The 12,072-nt window shown below is 41.6% G+C and overlaps 1 protein-coding gene across 2 annotated transcripts in view; it reads left to right on the top strand.

Moving 5' to 3' along the window:
• FAM107B (family with sequence similarity 107 member B) overlaps window positions 1–12,072 on the top strand; it is a 50,839-nt gene that overhangs the window by 14,823 nt on the left and 23,944 nt on the right. The window contains exon 1 of one of the 2 annotated variants that reach the window (XM_034424840.3): window positions 947–1,190. The exons of the other annotated variant lie outside the window; for it this stretch is intronic. The gene's annotated coding sequence lies outside the window, so the exon portion shown is untranslated. Of the gene's footprint in view, window positions 1–946; window positions 1,191–12,072 lie in introns of those variants that run through there. 2 annotated transcript variants of the gene reach the window in all.

Here is a 12,072-nt window from a genome sequence, read left to right as displayed (position 1 = left end):
TTTATTTTCCTCCCCAGAAACTAAGGTGTGTCTTATACTCTGAAAAATATGGTATGTTTCCTAGTTTGGTCATGAACCGTCTGCACAAAAGCTCACCAAACTCAGAAAGTGCCAAAGACCCCACTGAATTATTATTTTTTTTAAATATACACTTCCTTCTTTCTTAATTATTTCAGCAGAATGGTTCTTCTTGCTCATTTTTAAGAGCAGTGAAGGTGACTTTCATTTCATGGGGCAGTCTGTCCCATAGGCTCTTCCATTCTGCTGGAGGATATTCTCACAACAGGTTAGCTTTGTCCTTAACCCCAATAATACGTAACCTAGAGAATCATTAATAGGTGGCTTGAAGTCACTCACCTGTTAACTTTCTGCTATCAGTAATATTGTTTAAACAGAAATGTTCCTTCGGGCCATGTCACCAGACATTCACTGAAATACACCCACGTATATTTATTTTTAAGATTATTTGTTCCATTTTCTTGCTGGACTGCGAAACAGAGGTGAACCAGCAGTCCAGAAAAGGAAGGAGATTGGACCAAGTACCGGTAGAGAAAATGCAATAGATGGGGCAGGCTTTAGACTTCTAGGCTGAGCCCTGAGCTGGAAAAGGCTTATAAAAAAAATATGATTTGTTGTTAAATATTTAGTGCCGTATAGTGGGCGTCCAAAATTGATTTAAGCCTGTGTTGTCTCAAGAGCCCCATAGTTTTGTGTCTTTCTCCAATATTGTAGCTAGCAGCTGCTCTGGACAGCTAGAATTGTGGATATATGTGTGTGTGTTTATTGGCAAACTGTTGCACTGAGGTTTTTCTCAGTATGGAAATGTTAGAAGTCAGCCAGACAGGCAGATAAGTGAGAATTGCCACACCTTTGAGAAATATGTACAGAGGCCTGATATTTCCTCACATTTCCGTATTTGTAACGTAATTGCTAAGTTCAGAGGAACAGCAAAGTTTTTACTGAGCTCCAATAAGTAGATTGGAAGGAGGGTGGAGTAAGATGACTTCAGAGGAGGCCGGCTACATTTTTTCCCCCCACTTCTTGGATTAGCGACAACTAGGAAGGTGTGTACAAAATAACAACAAGTCATTGCAGAGAGAGTGGTTTGCCGTTCAAAAGCTGCCACGTCGCTTTGTTTAAGGTATTTGGGGAAAACAAGTTTCGCCTCTCTGCGCATTGAGTCAGTCCAGGTATGTGGTTCATTTATGGGTGTGTTTTATTTTTATAATAATACATGTGTTAACATAACCCAATTCTGTGTTTCTTATGCAGGTAGTCCTCGAATTACGACCCCAGGTGAGCCCCAAATTCCTGTGGCTAAGCAAGGCAGTTGTTTGGGGAATTTTGCTCCATTTGACGACTTTCCTTCCCATGGTTGTTAAGTGAATCGCTGCAGTTGTTGAGTTAGTAACCTGGTTGTGAACTGAATCTGGCTTTCCCTGTTGACTTGGCTTGTCACAAAATATGATCACATGACCTTGGGACACTGCAACCGTCATAAATATGAGTCAGTTGCAATGCCTCTGAATGTAAATCATGTGACCTGGGGGATGTGGCAACGGTTGTAAGTGTGAAACACGGTCATGAGTCACTTTTTTCCCAGTGCCTTTGCATTTTCGAATGGCCACGAAATGGGCTGCTGTAAGTCGAGGACTACCTGGAGTCAGGGAGGCCAGGAATTTGTCTTGCTGTTGGGTTTGGCAACTGGTGTTTTTTTCAGCTTGTTGCCGTGCTCTGCAATCTTCCGTCCACATTTGAAGGGTTTGCTGTGATAGGAACAAAATCCTTTTGGAAAGAATTCATTGAGTTTGCTCACCAGACTTGAAGCTCTTGCTCACCCAGATGGATGTGTCATCCTTTGGTGCTTCAGGACATGTCACTCACAGCTACTTCTGGTTCAGCCATTTCCAAGTTCATGTACAGGCTTTTTTGAACCGCTTTCTTTGTCCTTTCTGCAGCCCGATTGGTGCAAATTTATATTTTCCCGACAATGACTTCCTTGCTAAGTATCTGTGATCCAAGGGGCAGTTGATAGGATCCTATATAGAAGCTGTAACTTCAAGGCAACAAATGGGTCTTATTTTTCAGGGCCCTGCATGCATGCCTTAAAACCTAGTTCTGTCATTAAGAGAAGAACAGAGTTGGAAGGGACCTTAGAGGTCTTCTAGTCCAGCCCCCTGCACAAACAGGAGGCCCTATACCAGGGGGTCTGCACCCTTAAACACTCAAAGGGCCATTTGGACCCCCTTTCCCACAGAAAAGAAAATTTCCCTTTACACGTTTAGCATTTTTGGAGCCCCTTCTCCACTTAAAATCTACTTTTTTTGTAGCTAAAAAAGTTACAAACACACAGATGAAGAAGACTACCAACAGTATTGAAGTTACCTTCAAGATATTTTTGAGACCATCTGTCCTATAATCCGGGGTAACTCCATTCCAGAAAACAGTTATCAAACATAATTGTACAAAACGTGGGACTTTTGACCGGTTAGATGCAGATCCAACAGCCGGAACATTGCAAAAACTCAGCTTTGCAAAGCAGTTATGGTTCAGCTACCCCCAGGCAGCTATTTCAAGCCTATTACATATTTGGTAGAGAATCCCTGCCCTATCATTAGCGGCCCAGAAGGTCCAAAATTATGACCATAAGTGGGAAATATTTCCATATCTATCAACTCAGTATAGAACAAAAACGGCTCTAAATAGAAGGCACGGACCACGTGCGAGGTGCCAGACCTTCAGGAAAAATGTCAAAAAATAGGAGTAGTTTTCAAAAGCAGAGATGAAATAAACGAAGCTGACTTTTGCAGTGGGGTAGAAGGCCTGGTATTCATTTTAGGGCAAAGTTTCAAACTTAACTACGGAGGTTAGAAACGGTGGAAAATATATAGAAATATATAGAAATGGTGAGATGACCCCTCACACAGTGTGATTTCATAAATGCAACACTCTATAGTTTTTTTTATACATAGCATAAAGGTTAAAAAAAACAATATATATAGTGTTATCTTCATTTTAGAGGCCAAAAGAGTTTTGTGGCTCCCACCATTCTATTGTTGCATTTGCATTAGTTTGCTCTGGATGCTATAATTCCCTGTCAGCAGAAAACCAACAGTTAGAAAGAATATATTTTTTCCTAGTAGCCTTGCAGAGGCTCATGTCTATCTTTCAGGTTTATTCTTTCTCTATTTTGAGTAAAGAATAAAGATTTACTGATAAATCCCCAGGTCTAAAGGTTGTTCCGGACTTGTCTTGTTTTGAAGAAATATGATTTTGTTGTTTCCTTGCTCGCAACCCTTCTGCTGTGTGTGGGATTAACCTCTCAATCACAGTTTGGGTGGAACTGGGAAAACTTCATTCTGATTATTTTCTTTACTGGGCCTTGCATTTTTTTTAAAGGTTTAACTAATTACAAGCACATATACAGCATGAAGGAAAAAGGCACGATGTGTGAGATAGTAGGACATAGCCTGCCAATGAAATAATAATGCACTCAACCGTTACACAAATTGAGCAATAAAACCTTCTGTCCGATTGAATTTAAACTGCAATATGGTTTTTGCAGCTGATTTTTGTAGCCATATCCTCACACCAGGTTTGCTGATAATACTCCAACCGGCTTAATAGGACAAGGGTTAAGATGAGAAATGTCTTTTTCCTGCCATTCCAAGCTCATGAAGATGGACAGATCCGCAGCTGTTTAATGACTTGGGGACAGTCCTTGCTCAATTAATGTGATCCTTAATCTATTAATCAAATTCAATCATAGATTAACTGTGGGGGATCTTAATGGTATCTACGCTTTCCACATATTAAACAGTGTCTCCATTTTAACTTTCAGAAATTAAGAAAGGCTGATTTATTGCAGTGTCCTATTTTTTAGAATTTAGAATAACAGAGTTGGAAGGGACCTTGGAGGTCTTCTAGTCCAACCCCCTGCTTAGGCAGGAAACCCTCCACCACTTCAGACAAATGGTTATCCAACTTCTTCTTAAAAACTTCCAGTGTTGGAGCATTCACAACTTCTGGAGGCCAGATGTTCCACTTATTAATTGTTCTAACTATCTGAAAGATACACCTCCATCTAACTAAGAAAGGTGGCTTGATCTGCTTTTGAAGTCAGCTAAATGCAGGAAAGAAGGAAGGAATATATTCTGCAGCCTTCACCAACTCGGTTCCTCATTCAAGTACCTTCCTATGTATAGCGTTGCACACCGATCAAAAGTCTCCTAGCATTTCAGATGTGCTTTTTCCCTTCCTGGGAGAAATAACATTCCCTCTTAATTCTTCTTAAATTCACTCTCTCCTTTTTCTTATTCAGCTATTGGTATGCTATTGGTTAAATAACTTAGTTTAATAACTGAGTTACTGAAATAAATAACTCCCAAGTGGATGCCTGGAGTTGCAGAGGTTATGAACCAGCGGCTTCCATGCAAAGATTTCATTGAACAGGATGTAGGTGTGAACCAGTTCTAAAGTCTCGCACGACTGCAAAGCCTTCTCATTTCATACAATTAGCAGGCAGCTGAAACTTGAGTTTGTGGAATGTGTGTGACCTTGCTTTTGGCAGTTTGTACAGTTGGCATAGAAGTAGTGCTTCATACTAGCGTCTTAGCTGTAAATGACTTTTTTCCCCGTTTTAATTGTAATGTAACGTGTGCAGACAGCTGCTTGGAACTTAATGTAACCTGCTTTAAACTTGATTGTAAGAAGTTTTATTTTTGTAAAGGAGTTGTCAAAAGTCTGGGACAACGTGCTTATTGTCATGTGTTAGTTTTCTCATTTTGTTCATTAGAATTTGAAATTTTTGTTTGACGGAATGAAGGAATGAATGAATGAAGGAATGAATGAATGAAGGAAGGAATGAATGAATGAATGAATGGCACTGGGATAGAAGAACCTGGTCAGTGGCATCATTGCCAATCATGCTGTGGCATGCTTCTTTACTTAACTTTCTTCTAAAACGTTGCTTTCTATTTAACAAAGCCACATGTGGGTGATTCATTGGCACGAAAAATGTTAGCTGGGTTTGTAATTCTTTTGTGTGTTTTCTTTCTTCCCGATTGGTTTTCCGGATAACAGCACACCCATAAATGCTGACCACATATTTTCCTGTATGCATGATTGAGGAGATTGTCTGCCTCACTCGCCAGACCGACCTGGGCGATATTAATTGCGCATTGCAATATTGTACATCATCCAAACCGTATGAAATCTGTAGGGAGAGAGAATGTCTGGCTCTGCATTGGATCCTACCTTGAAGTAATGTTCGTGCATAATTCAGATTTCTTCGACCAGATACTTGGCTCAACAGCAGGAACTGCGAGAGGGATCTTGGAGTCGTCGTAGTAGACCATCGCTTAAATATGAGCCAGCCGTGTGTGGCAGCTGCCAAAAAAGCCAACACAGTCCTAGGCTGCGTTAATAGAGGGATAGCATTAAGATCATGAGAAGTATTAGTACCGCTTTATAAAGCCTTAGTAAGGCCACACCTGGAATACTGCATCCATTTTTGGTCACCACATTAGAAAAAAGGATGTTGAGACTTTGGAAAAAGTGCAGAGAAGAGCAACTGAGATGATTAAAGGCTGGAGACTAAAACATACGAAAAACGGTTGCAGGATCTGAGTTTGGCCAGTCTAGGGCAAGCCAGATTCACTTAACAACCATATTACTAAGTTAACAACTTCAGAGATTCAGTTAACAACTGTCTTGCTCAGCGATGGAAATTTTAGGCTCAATTGGGGTTGTAAGTCAAGGAATATCTGAAGATTCCTTCCACAAAGTTGTTCACATAGATGTTTCCTCCTTGCTTCTCTTTTACTTCGAGGCATCTTACATTTTCCTAGCCAAGCCAGGAGGGATCTGGCATAAGAAGGAATGGGGACTTATTTGAGTACTAGGTGGACGCCCGTGCTTCGCTACGAAACTATGTGCTCGGGCTTGATAAATTGACACTTGCAGCCTGAAACTGAATGTAGAATGTGTAACTCCGTGGCATCAGAGTGTGTTAATATAATGCAGCTGGCAGTTGGAACAGAGGGGGAGTGGGAGTAGAATGTCCCAGCCCGCAGCATCCATATGTATTCATCTGGCTAGCATCCTGTCAGTGTGTGAGAGAGTTGAGGGGTGTTTGGAAACTCAAACAATATTTGCTGTATGAGCAAGGAGGAGACAGGAAGGAGGCTGGGCGTGGCTTAGCTCAAGTGTTCTGTAATAAAGCTGCTTGCTGCTGTGAAAGTAAAACTGAAAGTGAAACTCCTCTCCTCTGCTTGTGTTTTGCATTTGGAACAGATTTCTTTTCAGGTGGGGAGGGGGAGTAGAACTCCTTAGCATCAGAGCGTGTTAATAATAATATAGGAAATACTAATGCTCTGATGGTCATTTCGAAAAATCCTTTCTTAGTGAGCAACTAGATGCCAAGAGGAACATTCGTGGTTTGTAGGCATTACTGTTCTGGAGATTTTATGATTACGGCGTGAGTGGTTTTCACTTTTATATATATAACCATTTAGACTTGAAATGTTGGTCTTGAAGATCATTGCCATTATGCTGGCAAAAAGCCAGCGTGGTACAACTAACTTTATGTAATGAAGGGAGCTACGTAGCTCGTGAAGGTTTCTTCCTTTGGATAAAATGTGTTACCTGGGAAAAGGTGCTGCTGGATTCTTGAGGATTTTTTGCCACGATAGAGTCACCTGGCTCTCCTCCTAGGAGAGCCTAAAGAGTGTGAGCCTTGCTTGGGGGAATCTCTCAGAGCCGGCTACTTTGGGTGTTGGGACAAGCCACAAAGATATCTCTGTTCTTCTAAATAAGCTTTTAATCATCCTGGGTTATATTGAGATGGATTGCCCTGATCTGTTATGCATGAGTGTGATTTATTTATAATCCAGCTTGCCTTTTGGGTAAAATGGGTTCATAAACCAGACTGGAAAATTGAAAACAAAACAAAACAAAAAAAGAACACCTAAGAAGGCAGCAGCAAGCAAGTTACTTCCGCTCTGGGTCCAAATGATAAAATGAAGACCCCTGTGTACTCAGCAACTGTCTATAAAAGTCATTCTGAATTAAGCAGTCAAATATAGATGGTTCCCGTTGAATTTGAAAGCACAGTAAGTCCTCAACTTACAACAGTTTGCTTAGTGACCATTCAAAGTTACGACTCTGAAAAGGAAATGATTTATGACGATTTTCACACTTAACGACGGTTGCAGCATCCTTATGGTCACCTGACCAAAATTCAGGCACTTGGTAACTGACTCGTATTTATGACGGGTGCAGTGTCCCGGGGGGGGTCACGTGATCTCCTTTTGTGACCTCCTGACAAGCAAAGTCAAACGGGGAAGACAGATTCACTTAACAACTGCCTTACTAACCTAACAACTGCAGTGCTTCACTTAACAACCGTGGCAAGAAAGGACGTAGAATGGGACAAAGCTCAGTTAACAAATGTCTCGCTTAGCAACAGAAATCTTGGGCTTGAAAAGTTAAGGTCTACCTATATCTTAGTTTACCATTTTCTATCACAAATGTAGATGCCGTGTTTCCCCGAAAATAAGACCTTGTCTTATATTTTTTTTTGAACCCCGAAATAAGCGCTTGGCCTTATTTTCAGGGAGGTCTTATTATTTTGGGGCGCATGGAGCAAGACGGGGCTCCTCTTGCCATCTTATCTAAATTCCAGCTCTGTCTCCCTTACCCTAACCAGAGGAAATGGCGGGGACCAGCTGCACATGTGGTTAAATATTTTCGGGGAGGGCTTATTATCCGGGTAGGTCTTATTTTCAGGGAAACACGGTATTCATGCAAAAAAAATTCTGCACCAAATGTGAGTCCAATTTCCTCCTGGCTGATGTTTGATTGAAGGTTTAATCAGCGATATGAACATTTGTTATTCTTGGGGTGTAATTCCTGAATGCACCTCTTGCATAATAATGCCGAGTTTGGAAAATTGGCTTCTTGATTGTTGTTCTTTTTTTTTTTTTAAATAATTTCTTTGAGGAGAAAGCTGGCTTTTGCAAATCTCTCTTGATGGATTTCTAAATGAAATCCATGCCTCCAAGTGATTCTGCTCTTTGCAGAGGTTTACTTTCAGGGTATTCCAGATGTTGAAAGAGTTGCCTTTCAAACCTCTGGAATCCCTTTGGCCAAGAAATTCTGGCCAAACTTTTTTTATCGTCCCGTCTGAGTTTAATGCTTTAATCTCTGCAGCCATTTCTTTTTTTGAGTTTATAACAAACCCCCGAAACTTATTATTAACGTGGCTGCATCCATTTTCCAGAATTAATAATGAAATGCTTCAAATGTGGCTCTCAGAGATAGTTTTTCAAGATGTCACACTAGTGGGTTCAAACGCTTTGTTTCTGAAGTCTCTCCAATTCCTCTGTTAAATATATATATATATTTATATCCTGGAATCTGTAAAGACAGAATGAAAAAGCTGATTTTGATCCACAAGGATATTAAAAAATAAAGAGCGCTCAAAAGTTTATAGGATTTCTGGTAAATGTTTTGCTGGCTGCTAGCTTTAAGGATCTGAAAAATACCATTGGCAGTAATTTTACTGATGATAAAACCCAAAACTCTGTGTTTTTCTCAGTCAAAAGCAAATCCTTCTACAGTTTTTATCTAACCACCAGGAATGTGCGGAGCAGGAAATCTTGGGGAACAGTCGACTATTCCGTCTTTATTCCAAACTAGTATCCGAAAGCCCACAAACCATTTCCCATTACAGAAAATTTGCATCTATAAAGCCATAAGGAAAAAAAAAAGGGAAAGCTATGAAAACGAAGAAAAAGGCTAGAATAATTTCACGTTCTTCCTTGAAAGCTATCCAAACTACAAGTAGTAGCATTTGTATATATATATATAAATGCTACTACTACCCCGGAGGCCCCCCCGGAGGCCGGAAATGGCCCGTTTGCCTCCAGGGGGGTGTGTGGAAGGCTGTTTTTGCCCTCCCCAGGCTCCTAGAAAGGCTCTGGAGCCTGAGGAGATTGAAAAACAGGCCTTCCGGTCCCACCAGAAGTCGGCAAATGGGTTGTTTCCCGCCTCCAGAGGCCCTCCGGGTGTGGTGGGGAAGGCCGTTTTCACCCTCCCTAGGCTCCTAGAAAGGTTCTGGAGCCTGGGGAGAGCAAAAAACAGACCTTCCCCACTCCCCCTGGAGGCCCTCTGGAGGCTGGAAACGGCCTGTTTCCCTGTTTCCGGTGGGCCCAGAAGGCCCGAAAATCAGCTGGCTGGTACGTACATGCACACCAGAGCTGAGCTCACTTGCCCACTGATATGGCTCCACGTGTCATCTGTGGCACGTGTGCCATAGGTTCGCCATCACGGGTATATAGTCTATAGACAGTAGCAAAGCAACATGATGAATAAAATAACATGTTGAGTTGCAACTGCCTGAGCATCCAGGATGGGAGGATTATCAACCCCAAACAGCTGGACCTGTTTCCTGCTGAGCTGTATCAGCGTATCTCATGCTCTACAAACCCTTGCAGAGGAAGCATAATGTTACCAATAAAGGAGGATATTTGTAACTCTTGAAATGAGGGGTCCTTGGTGCTCTCTGAGTTTGGTGGTTTTCTTGCAGATATTTCATGACCAAACTAGGTAACATCATCAGTGGGCCTTGAGAGCAGCCCCATTCCCTCCTAGCTCTCGTCTTGTTACTTAGTTTGTGTAATGAGATGTCTTCAAGGAAACAATCAAACTCAGAAAGCACCAGATTTACAGATTAACAGAGTTGGAAGGGACCTTGTAGGTCATCTAGTCCAACCCCCTGCCCAAGCAGAAGACTCTACACCATTTCTGACAGATGGCAGTCCAGTCTCTTCTTGAAAGCCTCCAGTGATGAAGCTCCCACAACTTCCAAAGGCAACTTCTGTTCCATCAATTGATTGTTCTCACTGTCAGAAAATTCCTCCTTATTTCCAGGTTGAATCTCTCCTTGATCAGTTTCCATCCATTCTTCCTTGTCTGGCCTTCAAAGGTGCTTTGGAAAATAGCTTGACCCCCTTCTTCCTTTCTGTGGCAGCCCCTCAAATATTGGAAGACTGCTCTTCTGTCTCCCCTGGTCCTTCTCTTCACTAGACTAGCCATGCCCAGTTCCTGTAACCGTTCATTCAGGGGTGAAATCCAGCAGGTTCTGACAGGTTCTGGAGAACCGGTAGCAGAAAGTTTGAACAGTTCTGAGAACCAGTAGTGGAAATTTGGAGTAGTTTGGAGAACCGGCAAATACCACCTCTGGCTGGGCCCAGAGTGGAGAGGGAATGGGGATTTTGCAGTATCCTTCCCCTGCCACACCCACCAAGTCATACCATACCCACCAAGCCACGCCCACAGAACCGATAGTAAAAAAATTTGGATTTCACCACTGTGTTCATTGTATGTTTTAGCCTCCAGTCCCCTCATCATCCTGGTTGCTCTCCTGTGCACTTTTTTCTGCACCAAGAAGTATGGTGTCTGCAGTTTTCTTTCTCACAAGGATTTGTCCATCTTTGGGCGAACATTTGGCCCTTGTGGCACCAGCTTCATAAATGATCATCATCAAATACCAGCAAATTAGGGGCTTCATAAATCACTGAAAACCTAATAAGAGTGTTCAGGCGTTTCTAATTGCACAAATGGCCAGGGTTTTTTTTTAAACACTCCAGAGGTGGGTCAGTTGGATGGTTTACTTTTGGATCTACCTCTGCTGAGCATCACACAAGCACACTGAAAATCAGTGTCTGTGTTTTGTGATGATGTGTGAACAGGGTCATCAGTGTTGATGAATAATCAAGAACAACTAGACACAAGGACAGTTTTTTCCCGAATGCCATCACTCTGCTAAACAAATAATTCCCTCAACACTGTCAAACTAGTTACTAAGTCTGCACTACTATTAATCTTCTCATTGTTCCCACCACCCATCTCCTCCCACTTATGACTGTTTGTTGCCTTTATCCTTACAATTTATATTGACTGTTTCCTAGTATGATTTGATTGCTTATTTTTTCCCTATGACTATCATTAAGTGTTGTACCTTATGATTATTGACGAATGTATCTTTTCTTTTATGTACACTGAGAGTGTATGCATCAAGACAAATTCCTTGTGTGTCCAGTCACACTTGGCCAATAAAGAATTCTATTCTATTCTATTCCATTCCATTCCATTCCATTCCATTCCATTCCATTCCATTCCATTCCATTCCACTCCACTCCACTCCACTCCACTCCACTCCACTCCACTCTACTCTACTCTACTCTACTCTACTCTACTCTACTCTACTCTACCTGGATTATTTGGACCACAATTCTCAGGTTTATGGATGCCAGTCTTGTAACATCAGCCTTATTCTGATATTTCTAGATGACTTTCACTATCTTGTGCCAGGTCTTAGGCAAGCATTTGATTCCAGTCCCATTAAGTGACAGCAATCATTCATGTACCTCTTGTGTAATGTTCATCCATGGTATTAGGGTGCTTGCTTAAAAAAAAAAAATCGGTCAATTTTAAGCCTTTCTCATTCTTTTTCTTCTTCTGTGTTTCTCCCTTCATTCTTGTGGTTTGAATATTCTTGCTCTTGAAGATGCCCGGAATATGTCACTCAGATCAGGTTACAAACTGATCAAGTAATTTCCTGATGATAAATCTTTGCGGACTGGTTTTCATTATTTTGCACACTCTGCCATCGGGTTCAAAATTGATTCAAGGCTCATGATTTCTCTTCAACTGTTGGTTCCCCTCTTCACCACCTTAATCTGCATGCCAGAACAGTGTTTGTGGTTCAAGCTGAGTTGTGACAGAGTTTTCTTCCCAAGACGAAGCTCAGACTGGACGAAGAACGCAAAGCAAACTCTTCTGTAGACATCAAAAGAACTCCATTCTCTGGGAATCAGCCTCACCTTCTGTTTCCAGGTCTGGTTTCAAAAACCTCTTGTTCTTATCTCAACCCCATCACTTCCTGGAAAATACAGCAAATGGGTATAACGAAGGTGTGGCAAAGAACACTTGTCTAGAAAAACAAGGCGTACAAATTTTCTAAAAACAACAAAGATAGCTGAAGCTTTCTTTCATCAAGGCATTCAG

The sequence above is a fragment of the Pantherophis guttatus genome, chromosome 7 (genome assembly GCF_059756535.1).
Source record: "Pantherophis guttatus breed Tessera chromosome 7, ASM5975653v1, whole genome shotgun sequence".
NCBI lineage: Eukaryota > Metazoa > Chordata > Lepidosauria > Squamata > Colubridae > Pantherophis > Pantherophis guttatus.
Note: the sequence above shows the minus strand (reverse complement) of the source record. Positions and strands in the feature narration are given on the sequence as shown.